Genomic DNA, 12,760 nt, shown 5'->3' with positions numbered 1-12,760 from the left:
CAATATGGCCAATATTGGTGTCAAACTTCACAATTCTCAAAATCACATATGAAAATTACGAAAACTGACATTTTAAACGGACTGGCCGGAACCCGGATGGTTCCCCGGAAGATGTTCCGTTGGAGGGACATTGGCGGCTACGATGAATATGGGCAATATTGGTGTTAAATTTCACGATTTTCAAAATCACATATGGAAATCACGAAAATGGACATTGTGAGTGGACTGGCCACAATCCGAATTGGTCCGGGTTCCCCCGGTGATGCTCCGTTGAGCGGACATTGGCGGCACCGTATGAATATGGGCAATATTGGTGTCAAACTTCACGATTTTCAAAATCACATGTGAAATTTACGGAAAAGGACATATTTAACGAACTGGCCACAACCCGAATCGGATGTTCCGTTGAGGGGACATTGGCAGCACCGTATAATATGGGCAATATTGGTGTCAAAACTCACGATTTTCAAAACACATGTGAAAATTACCAAAATTTATATTTCAACGAACTGGCCACAACCCGGATGGTTCTGGGTTCCCCGAGGAATGTTCCGTTGGAAGGTTATTGGCCGCACCGTATGAATATGGGTTATATTGGTGTCAAACTTTACAATTTTCAATATCACATGTGAAAATTACGAAAATGAACTTTTTGAGTGAACTCGCCACAACCCAGGTAGTTCCGAGTTCCCCGGGGGAAGTTATATATAATGGTGTCAAACTTCACGGTTTTCAAAATTACCTATCGAAATTACGAAAATGAACATATAAAGTTTATTCGTTGTTTCGTTGAAGGGACCTTATCGGCACAAATAAATAAATAACAAATATTGAAGTTGAAAAGATCCACAATCCACAATTTAAATTAATTCAAAAAATAAATTCCTTCAATGTCCCTTCAACGAAACATCGTCAGGGGAATCCGGAACCATCCGGGTTGTGGCCAGTCTGTTTAAAATGTAAATTTACGGAATTTTCATATGTGATATTGAAAATCGTTAATTTTGATACCAATATTGCCCATATTCATCGGTGTCGCCAATGTCCTTCCAACGGAACATCCCCCAGGGAATCCGGAACCATCCGGGTTGTGGCCAGTTAATCCCCGGAGGAATCCGGACCAATTTGGATTGTGGCCAGTTCGTTAAATATGTCCTTTTCCGTAATTTTCACATGTGATTTTGAAAATCGTAAAGTTTGACACTAATATTGCCCATATTCATACGGTGCCGCCAATGTCCGCTCAACGGAACATCCCCGGAGGAATCCGGACCAATTCGGATTGTGGCCAGTTCGTTAAAAATGTCCTTTTCCGTAATTTTCACATGTGATTTTGAAAATCGTGAAGTTTGACACCAATATTGCCCATATTCATACGGTGCTGCCAATGTCCGCTCAACGGAACATCCCCGGGGAAACCCGGACCAATTTGGATTGTGGCCAGTTCGTTAAATATGTCCTTTTTCGTAATTTTCACATGTGATTTTGAAAATCGTGAAGTTTGACACCAATATTCATACGGTGCCGCCAATGTCCGCTCAACGGAACATCCCCGGGGCAACCCGGACCAATTCGGATTGTGGCCAGTCCACTCACAATGTCCATTTTCGTGATTTCCATACGTGATTTTGAAAATCGTGAAATTTAACACCAATATTGCCCATATTCATAGATACCGCCAATATCCTTTCAACAGAACATCCCCCGGGGAACCTGGGCCAATCCGGGTTGTGACCAGTACAATGAAAATGTTCACCATCAATGTCCAGTTCCATGGATCCATAAAAAGTCAATTCAAAAAAAAATCTTGATTCTCCTTTCACTTCAAGCAGATGTCAAATATTTGTGCGCGCTACTAGCGGGCGACTAAATTTGGTCACCCGCTGTTCACCCAGGGTCGAGCTGCTATTTTATGAGCGCGTTTATGAGCGACCGGTGTGGGGAAGAGTGATGGTGGAGCGCTTCCAAATCCTTACTGCGCGCGCCCGGTGGAGATGGTCTAACAGCTGTCGTTATGCTCTGGGTCGTCTCGTCTCGTTTCTAAACGCCGACTACAAGAGGTCATGTTTCTTTCCTGCAATAAGCGTAGAAAGCAAACGTTTGAGGTTTCGTTTTAGAGGATTTCTTTTTTGGGTTGTCTTGAAATACGTTTCTAGTAGATTATTGCAAGTACAGTCAAACCTCTTTTTACGCGAAATTTGGTTCTCGCGTAAAAAAAAATCGCGTAAAAAAAGTTCGCGCTATTTTGAATTTTTCGCGTAAAAAGAGTTCGCGCTATTTTGAATTGCTCGCGTAAAAAGAGTTTTCAGTATTTTTTAGTTTTATAAAGTATTATATATTTTTATTAATAATAATGTAATTCCAGGTTATTCAAAATAGCTTCAGTGACCTACGCTGTATATTCTACAGCAGGTTCTGGGTTATCCAAGAACTTCCGGAAATAATGAACTGATTATCTACCTGTTCAACATGGGTCTGTACCAGTGTATCCACCATCGTGATAATTGCAGGTAGCTTCCGTGACCTACGATGGTTACCTTGTGATCTGTTAGAATGTACTAGGTCATCCAAGAACTCCCGGAAGTTATGGCATGGATATCTACCTGATCAACGGGGGTCTATATGACTATATTATCCATCGGTATAGCTTCAGGTAGCTTCAGTGGACCACGATGGACATCCTGTGGCATGTTGGATTGTTTTGGGTCACCCAAGAACTCCCGGAAGTCATGGCCAGGATATCTACCTGATCAACGGGGGTCTATATGACTATATTATCCATCGGTATAGCTTCAGGTAGCTTCAGTGGACCACGATGGACATTCTGTGGCATGTTGGATTGCTTTGGGTCATCCGAGAACTCCCGGAAGTTATGGCCAGGATATCTACCTGATCAACGGGGGTCTATATGACTATATTATCCATCGGTATAGCTTCAGGTAGCTTCAGTGGACCACGATGGACATCCTGTGGCATGTTGGATTGTTTTGGGTCACCCAAGAACTCCCGGAAGTCATGGCCAGGATATCTACCGGATCAACGGGGGTCTATATGGGTGAATTAACCATCGGTATAGCTTCAGATAGCTTCAGTGGACCACGATGGACATCCTGTGGCATGTTGGATTGTTTTGGGTCATCCAAGAACTCCCGGAAGTCATGGCCAGGATATCTACCTGATCAACGGGGGTCTATATGACTATATTATCCATCGGTATAGCTTCAGGTAGCTTCAGTGGACCACGATGGACATTCTGTGGCATGTTGTATTGTTTTGGGTCATCCAAGAACTCTCGGAAGTTATGGCATGGATATCTACCTGATCAACGGGGGTCTATATGACTATATTATTCATCGGTATAGCTTCAGGTAGGTTCAGTGGACCACGATGGACATCCTGTGGCATGTTGGATTGTTTTGGGTCATCCAAGAACTCCCGGAAGTTATGACCTGGATATCTACCTGATCAACGGGGGTCTATATGACTATATTATTCATCGGTATAGCTTAAGGTAGCTTCAGTGGACCACGATGGACATTCTGTGGCATGTTGTATTGTTTTGGGTCATCCAAGAACTCTCGGAAGTTATGGCATGGATATCTACCTGATCAACGGGGGTCTATATGACTATATTATTCATCGGTATAGCTTCAGGTAGGTTCAGTGGACCACGATGGACATCCTGTGGCATGTTGGATTGTTTTGGGTCATCCAAGAACTCCCGGAAGTTATGACCTGGATATCTACCTGATCAACGGGGGTCTATATGACTATATTATTCATCGGTATAGCTTCAGGTAGCTTCAGTGGACCACGATGGACATCCTGTGGCATGTTGGATTGTTTTGGGTCATCCAGGAACTCCCGGAAGTCCTGGCCTGGATATTTACCTGATCAACGCATAAATGTCCCATTAGAATTAGCATTCGCATTTGATGACGAGTTCCTTGATGTCTCAAAACAATCAAACATGCCGCAGAGTGTCCATCGTAGACCACTAAAGCTACCTGAAGCTATACCGATGAATAATATAGTCATATAGACCCCCGTTGATCAGGTAGATATCCTGGCCATGACTTCCGGGAGTTCTTGGATGACCCAAAACAATCCAACATGCCACAGGATGTCCATCGTGGTCCACTGAAGCTATCTGAAGCTATACCGATGGTTAATTCACCCATATAGACCCCCGTTGATCCGGTAGATATCCTGGCGATGACTTCCGGGAGTTCTTGGATGACCCAAAACAATCCAACATGCCACAGGATGTCCATCGTGGTCCACTGAAGCTATCTGAAGCTATACCGATGGTTAATTCACCCATATAGACCCCCGTTGATCCGGTAGATATCCTGGCCATGACTTCCGGGAGTTCTTGGATGACCCAAAACAATCCAACATGCCACAGGATGTCCATCGTGGTCCACTGAAGCTACCTGAAGCTATACCGATGAATAATATAGTCATATAGACCCCCGTTGATCAGGTAGATATCCATGCCATAACTTCCGGGAGTTCTTGGATGACCCAAAACAATCCAACATGCCACAGGATGTCCATCGTGGTCCACTGAAGCTATCTGATGCTATACCGATGGTTAATTCACCCATATAGACCCCCGTTGATCCGGTAGATATCCTGGCCATGACTTCCGGGAGTTCTTGGATGACCCAAAACAATCCAACATGCCACAGGATGTCCATCGTGGTCCACTGAAGCTACCTGAAGCTATACCGATGGATAATATAGTCATATAGACCCCCGTTGATCAGGTAGATATCCTGGCCATAACTTCCGGGAGTTCTCGGATGACCCAAAGCAATCCAACATGCCACAGAATGTCCATCGTGGTCCACTGAAGCTACCTGAAGCTATACCGATGGATAATATAGTCATATAGACCCCCGTTGATCAGGTAGATATCCTGGCCATGACTTCCGGGAGTTCTTGGATGACCCAAAACAATCCAACATGCCACAGGATGTCCATCGTGGTCCACTGAAGCTATCTGAAGCTATACCGATGGTTAATTCACCCATATAGACCCCCGTTGATCCGGTAGATATCCTGGCCATGACTTCCGGGAGTTCTTGGATGACCCAAAACAATCCAACATGCCACAGGATGTCCATCGTGGTCCACTGAAGCTACCTGAAGCTATATCGATGGTGAATACACCGGTACAAATACCCGTTGAACAGATAGATATTCTATTCGTGACTTCCGGATGTTCTTAGTTGTCCAGAACATCCCAATATGATGCAGAGTATCCGTAGGTCACCGAAGCTACTGATGGTAAAAACCCTGATTGTGGTCCCCGTTGAACAGGAAGATATGACCATAATGGTTAAGACTTCCGACAGTTTAGAATTGGACCGCGTTATTTTGAATTTTTCGCGTAAATTGAGTTCGCGTTATTTTGAATTATTCGCGTAAAAAAAACCGCGTAAAAAAATTTTCGCGCAAACGGAGGTCGCGTAAAAAGAGGTTTGACTGTATCTCTCTTGATTTTCTTATTTGCATAAAATTATCTTTACCATTAACAATAAAGTAAATGAATTTAAATTTCTAAATGATTTTTTTATCGTTTCGATAACAATGGGTCATGTATAAACCTATGACAATTTTAGGAAAATTTCAGATTTGTTTTCACTATGCCAAAAAAGTTGCAATAGTTGCAGTTTCCTTACTTTGTGGTCCTCGAGAAGATGGAGAATTCATGACTTGTTTTCATACCGGTTTGTTTTCTAATCGATAGATCGTATAAATCCATAATCATTTTTTCTTAAACATAAACATACAGTCCAGACTCGATTATCCGAAGGCCTCGGAAAAATTTTACTTCGTATAATCGAATCTTCGGATAATCGAATCACGAAAAAAAAGTTTTTCTTTGTCCAATTTTTGATTGCCAAGCTGTATGATCAATAAACTACTCTAAAATGATTTAAAATTTAAATCCAAGATGGCGGCCAAAATAGCCGGGCTGGAATATTTTTTTTTGCAATTCCGTCGTAAAACTAATTACTTTTCCTGTCATTCTTGAACGACGAAATAGCCTACTTTTCTGTACCAGAAATAACAGAATCAAATAGCAACACATTTCAAAATAAATGCTGAAAAGTTCTACTTTTCAGCACTGAAATGTGTGCTGAAAAGTTGAAATTTGACTTAAAATTTCACTCAATGGGTGTTTTTCGGAATTGCAAAAAATGTTGTATGGAACTCGTTGCAAAACTTGATTTTTTTCAGCACTCTTCGTATTTGTCCAACTCGGTGAACCTCGTTGAATAAATGTACGACTCGTGCTGAAATCCTCTTTTTGCAACTTGTTGCATAAACTACTATTTTGCAATTCCGTCGTGAAACTACTTACATTTCCTGTCATTCTTGAACGACGAAATAGCCTACTTTTCTGTACCAAAAATAACAGAATCGAATAGCAACACTTTTCAAAATAAATGCTGAAAAGTTCTACTTTTCAGCACTGAAATGTGTGCTGAAAAGTTGAAATTTGACTTAAAATTTCACTCAATGGGTGTTTTTCGGAATTGCAAAAAATGTTGTATGGAACTCGTTGCAAAACTTGATTTTTTCAGCACTCTTCGTATTTATCCAACTCGGTGAACCTCGTTGGATAAATGTACGACTCGTGCTGAAAAAATCCTCTTTTTGCAACTTGTTGCATAAACTACTATTATAGACATCACACCGTCTTTTCAGACTGAATTTACTAACTAAACGGGACAAACACAGAACACCCAGAGGAGATGGGCAGGAATCGAACCCGGCCCCCTTAGCACACATGAGGGATCGGCAGCCGAAATCGCTAACCACCGCGCTACGGGGTCCTCAAAAAATGCATTTTTTGACTCAAATAATTGAAATTTTTACTAAAATGGGGTCACCGAACTCGAATTTAATGTTAAAAGAAAAAAAAAACATGAAAAAAAATTTTTGGTCATGATTCGATTATCCGAAGTTCCATACAAACCTTCGGATAATCGAACTTCGGATAATCTAAACTTCGGATAATCGAGTCTGGTCTGTACTGAGCATTTTGAAAAAAGCCAAAAAAATGGCAGGTTGCGTTTTATAGAAAATTGTCCATGAAAGTCAATAAAAATGTACTGTTAATTTTATTATTTTTTCGCCATCGTTTTCCCAGAACAATTTTAAATAAAAATCAATAAAACCCTCAAAGTAAAATGAACCTTTATTCGCTTCGCTAGGAGACGGTCCATTGCCGGCTGCTCCCATCTCCACCGCGCACAAGGGACAAGGAATTCGGAAGACGGGAAGTGTTGATGCTTCACTTTTTGAAGGGGATGAGGGAAAATCTCCACGGTATCCCCAAATGTGTAAAAAATTAAAACAAAAAATTACAAGTCACGGTATCATTTTTTGATTTAAAAAAGTGATTTAAAATGCATCATACATCAAATATAACTAGTTAAGCATCAAAGTTTTTTTTTGGGGTTTGCTGCACATTGAAATTTTATAAAAATTAAAAATATTTCTAAACGAGTCCAAAAATGCTAAATGCATTTCTGATTGTTTCAGTAGATTTGACTTTTTTTTATTGAATTTTATAAGTTTTTGAAAAAAAAAAATTATGCTTTGGACTGAATAAATTTTAAATGGCCAAACAAAAAAAAACAAATTCCTTGTTCTTTTTCTAGTTTTGGATATTTTTCAAAAATTAGATTTACTTTGAAAACGGTGATTGAATCAAGATTTCTTCAGAGGTTTATTTTCAAACCTTATACTGTCTCTGATCGCATAAATGTCCCATACAAGAATTAAATTTCCCATAATCCACAATTTTTTATTTTTATGATAAATTTATATGTTTAAGGGGACAAAAACCCGCAACTTTTAAGTCATTAAGAAGTATGGACTCAAATTTTGCCGTAGAGTTATGATTTTTTTTAATAGTGATTTTGTAAAAAATCGCAATCTCATACATAAATAAATTTTCGAACTCATTTTTTTGCCTAAAATCGAATTTACAAGCGAAAAATACTTTACAATTCTTGAAAATATCCCACAATTTCGTCTAAGAAACATGAAGATTGGACCACTGATTGCTGAGATACAGCGGATAAAAAAAAAAAAAAAACAGGATGTCGAATGTCGTCGTATGTTTTCAATGTTGAAATATGAAACATTCGTGAAATTTTCCAATTTTTTCGAAAACATTTATTTTTACTCAAGACTAACATTTCAAAAGGGCCAACCATTCAATATTACGCTCTTTTGAAATGTATAAGGGTAATTCTCTACCAACTCACACAGCAGTTGCCCCGACCCCTCTTCGATTTGCATGAAACTTTGTCCTAAGGGGTAACTTTTGTCCCTGATCACGAATCCGAGGTCCGTTTTTTGATATCTCGTGACGGAGGGGCGGTACGACCCCTTCAATTTTTGAACATGCAGCCTGAAACGGTGATGAGATAGAAATTTGGTGTCAAAGGGACTTTTATGTAAAATTGGACGCCCGATTTGATGGCGTACTCAGAATTCCGAAAAAACGTATTTTTCATCGAAAAAAACACTAAAATAGTTTTAAAAATTCTCCCATTTTCCGTTACTCGACTGTAAAAAATTTTGGAACACGTCATTTTATGGGAAATTTAATGTACTTTTCGAATCTACATTGACCCAGAAGGGTAATTTTTTCATTTAGAACAAATTTTTTCATTTTAAAATTTCGTGTTTTTTCTAACTTTGCAGGGTTATTTTTTAGAGTGTAATAATTTTCTACAAAGTTGTAAAACAGACAATTACAAAAAATTTGATATACAGCAATTCCCCACGAAAACAGCATGGAAAAAAACAAAAGTCCTCGGATCGGGCTCAAAATTTTTCTGGGGGTTCCCTAATTAGACCCGTATTTTTTTGTTTGGCCATTAGGGTGACCTACGCCGTGTTAGGGTGGTCTGAAAAATGGCCATTTTCGTCGATTTTTGCAAAAACCACTTTTTTCGAAAAATCATTACTCATCGCCATTTTAACCGATTTCAATTGTCTTATACGCAAATGAAAGGTGATAAGTTGGCCTTTCAAAGAAAAATAGTAAGAAGAAAAGACGCAACTTTTGGTACCCAGACATGTATAGGTCATCGCTGAAATTTTAAAGTTATTGCAGTTTTAGTGAAAAAAGTTGTTTTTTTGCCAATTTCGTCATTCTCCGGTTTTTGCGCGCGGCGCGTCAAAAAACACGGATTTTATTTTCAAAAAATCATATCTCGGAATCCTGTTAATGAACTCCTCCCATTTTTTAGTATGTTACGTAAAAATGTCCGGGGAATCCGATAAAAATATTTCCAGACATAAGCTCTTTGGTCCAGACACCGTCAAAACGGCATTTTAAAGTTTCATACGCCCTTTTTATATGTTAGGCTAGATTTTTGAAACTTCTTACTATTTTTCTTTGAAAGGCCAACTTATCACCTTTCATTTGCGTATAAGACAATTGAAATCGGTTAAAATGGCGAGGAGTTATAATTTTTCGAAAAAAGTGGTTTTTGCTAAAATCGACGAAAATGGCCATTTTTCAGACCACCCTAACACGGCGTAGGTCACCCTAATGGCCAAACAAAAAAATACGGGTCTAATCATTTCGGCCAGGGAACCCCCAGAAAAATTTCTCTGCCAAATTTTTTTTTGCATTTCAAAAGTTTTCATATTTTACCATGTCTTTAAGTTATGTCAGGAGCATACTTTAAAATTATTAGGACAATTGTTTGTCGAATAGTTTCCCAGAAACAGTAATTCAAAGTTAAAAAATCGATTTTCTCGTAACCACCAAAATGTCAGTTAGTATAAGAGAGCACACAAGCATCGATATGCATATTCATCACTTTTGAGTTAATGATTTAGTTTGGTGCAAAATCGTGTGCTCTCTTAGAAAAGCCTTAAACATCCAGTACTTTGTTCTATAAATAAGGAGGAAACCAGTTTTTCGCAAAAACTTAACTCGTAGTTTAATTTCTTCGTTTTAATCCTCTAAAAAACTTCAAAATTAAATTATTTTTTTCCAAATGATCCTTACCTACACTCACAATTTAGCTAATGGAATCAAATTCATCAAAAATTCCGTTCTCAAGGTACAAATTATTAAATTATTAAGATATGTATCGTGTACTTCTGAACTCTTTAAAATAAGTATTTCCATGACTTAGTAGATTAAGTCTGCTAAAAAATCATGCTTACCTCAATAAAAAAATTGTTTCCTTCGTTTTTTCTTCAGCTTGCTGGTTTCGCAAATGGGACATTATACTGGAAACCTTAAACCTGAACTAACGAGGCAATACAATGTAAAATCAGTGGAATGTTAATTATTTCCTTCCATTCTTTTCCCACCTTTTTTTGCAATGTAACAAATGAATCGCCTCCCTGCAAAGTCTGGCACACTTTTTTTTAAATTAGATTCGTGATTAAATTCCTTGCAGCTATAGCGCAGAACAGCTTTTCGCTGACCAGTTTCCCCTGGAAAATTTCACGAAAATTCCCAGCCGTGTGCTCGCCCAAGGCTAGACAGCATAGTTTTAACACTTCACAGCCGGTTTGGACAACGACTGCTGGCGCTTTCCGGGAACAGTCTCTTTCCTCACCTTTCCCACCTTGTAGTGGAGGTGGCTGTAGAGGAACAGTGATGGCGTTTGTGACCTGAGAGAAAACACGTTAGGGTAGGTTGGTCAATTTTGGACTTGAACTGAAAACTTGTTTGGTGTGTCAGTCGATTTACTTCATAAATTGAAGTTCTGATTGAGAACATCACGAATCACAAACACGACAAAACGCGATCTGTGCCAGGTGTGCAATTTATTTATTTTTTTTTTCTTCGCACCCTGACCAGGTGTTCCATCAGCTTTTTCCAGCGTTAAGAGTGAGTAACTTTGGTCAAATAAATGAACCACGTAGGACTGTGCCGTCCGTGGAAACGGTCGCGTTCTAGTTGGTTGTGGGAAGTTTTTTCCTTTTTTGTGTGCACAAATTTTTATTTCCCTCCTTGCAGTATTAAAACTATCCATCCGTGGTGAGCTCGTTTTTCATGAGTTTTTTTGCCTTCTGACAGATAGAAGATGTAAATGGAACTGTACGGTGGGGTGGTTGCTGTCTGCTAACTGCAGTTAGTTTAGGTTTCGAACAACAACAAAAATGCTGGAAAATGTTGACTAATTACATAAAAGCGTTGTTTGACAATCGTTGTGTAATTTGTGTAACGCTAACGAGAACTGAGATTGTTTTTCTCGTCATGCAGGTTTCATGACTGGAATAATGAAAAAGTTTATTGTAATTATTTTCAATAAAACACATATACAGCAATTCCCCACGAAAACAGCATGATTCAAAAAAAAAAAGTTCTCCGATCGGGCTCAAAATTTTTCTGGGGGATCCTTGGCCGAAATAATTAATCCCGTATTTTTTTTGATTGGCCATTAGGGTGACCTACGCCGTGTTAGGGTGGTTCGAAAAATGTCAATTTTCGTCGAATTTCGCAAAAACCACTTTTTTCAAAAAATCATATCTCCGCGCCATTCCATCCGATTTTAGCTGTCCTAGACGCAAAAGAAAGGTGATTAGTTTGGCTATTTGGGAAAAATAGTAAGAAGTTTCAAAAATCTAACTTAACATTTGAAAAGGTTGTATGAAAACTTAAAATGCTGTTTTGAAGGTCTCGGGACCAAAGAGCCTATGTCTGAAAATATTTTTATCGGATTCCTCGGAAAATTTCACATAACATATCTAAAAAAGGTGAAGTTATGTTTTCGATACTCTGAGATACGATTTTTTGAAAATAAAAACTGGATTTTTCGACGCGCCACGCGCAAAAATGGAAAACTGACGAAAACGGGAAAAAACGGCTTTTTTCACTAAAACTGCGATAACTTTAAAATTTCAGCGATGACCTATACATGTTAGGATACCAAAGTTATCGCAGTTTTAGTGAAAAAAGCCGTTTTTTTCCCGTTTTCGTCAGTTTTCCATTTTTGCGCGTGGCGCGTCGAAAAATCCAGTTTTTATTTTCAAAAAATCGTATCTCAGAGTATCGAAAACATAACTTCACCTTTTTTAGATATGTTATGTGAAATTTTCCGAGGAATCCGATAAAAATATTTTCAGACATAGGCTCTTTGGTCCCGAGACCTTCAAAACAGCATTTTAAGTTTTCATACAACCTTTTCAAATGTTAAGTTAGATTTTTGAAACTTCTTACTATTTTTCCCAAACAGCCAAACTAATAACATTTCTTTTGCGTCTAGGACAGCTAAAATCGGACGAAATGGCGCGGAGATATGACTTTTTTTAAAAAAGTGGTTTTTGCGAAAATCGACGAAAATTGCCATTTTTCGAACCACCCTAACACGGCGTAGGTCACCCTTATGGCCAATCAAAAAAATACGGGTCCAATTATTTCGGCCAAGGATCCCCCAGAAAAAAATTGAGCTCGATCGGAGAACTTTTTTTCGAATCATGCTGTTTTCGTGGGGAATTGCTGTATATTCAAAACTAAAACGTATCCAAATGTTTAATATTGCCTTTTTCATTTCTTTTCAGGGTAATATTACGGAAACTGGTAACCAACTCATACAATTTCTACGCCATATTCCACAATAAGAGACAGTAAGTGAAAGTCGATACTGCCATGAATGTCAAATCTTGAATCTTGAATCTTGAATCTTGAATCTTGAACCTTGAATCTTGATTCTTGAATCACAACAAGTTTTAACATGAAAGTCTATGAAAAGAA

At 38.7% G+C, this 12,760-nt stretch overlaps 1 protein-coding gene across 1 annotated transcript in view; it reads left to right on the top strand.

Moving 5' to 3' along the window:
- The first annotated feature begins 12,599 nt into the window (after nt 1-12,599).
- Nucleotides 12,600-12,760, top strand: part of LOC6033736 (chaoptin) — a 304,909-nt gene continuing 304,748 nt past the window's right edge. Inside the window, exon 1 of the mRNA XM_038257265.1 lies at nt 12,600-12,633. The gene's annotated coding sequence lies outside the window, so the exon portion shown is untranslated. The remainder of the gene's footprint in view (nt 12,634-12,760) is intronic.

The sequence above is a fragment of the Culex quinquefasciatus genome, chromosome 2 (assembly GCF_015732765.1).
Source record: "Culex quinquefasciatus strain JHB chromosome 2, VPISU_Cqui_1.0_pri_paternal, whole genome shotgun sequence".
In the NCBI taxonomy this organism is placed as follows: Eukaryota; Metazoa; Arthropoda; class Insecta; order Diptera; family Culicidae; genus Culex; species Culex quinquefasciatus.
This window is presented reverse-complemented; position numbering and strand designations above follow the sequence as displayed.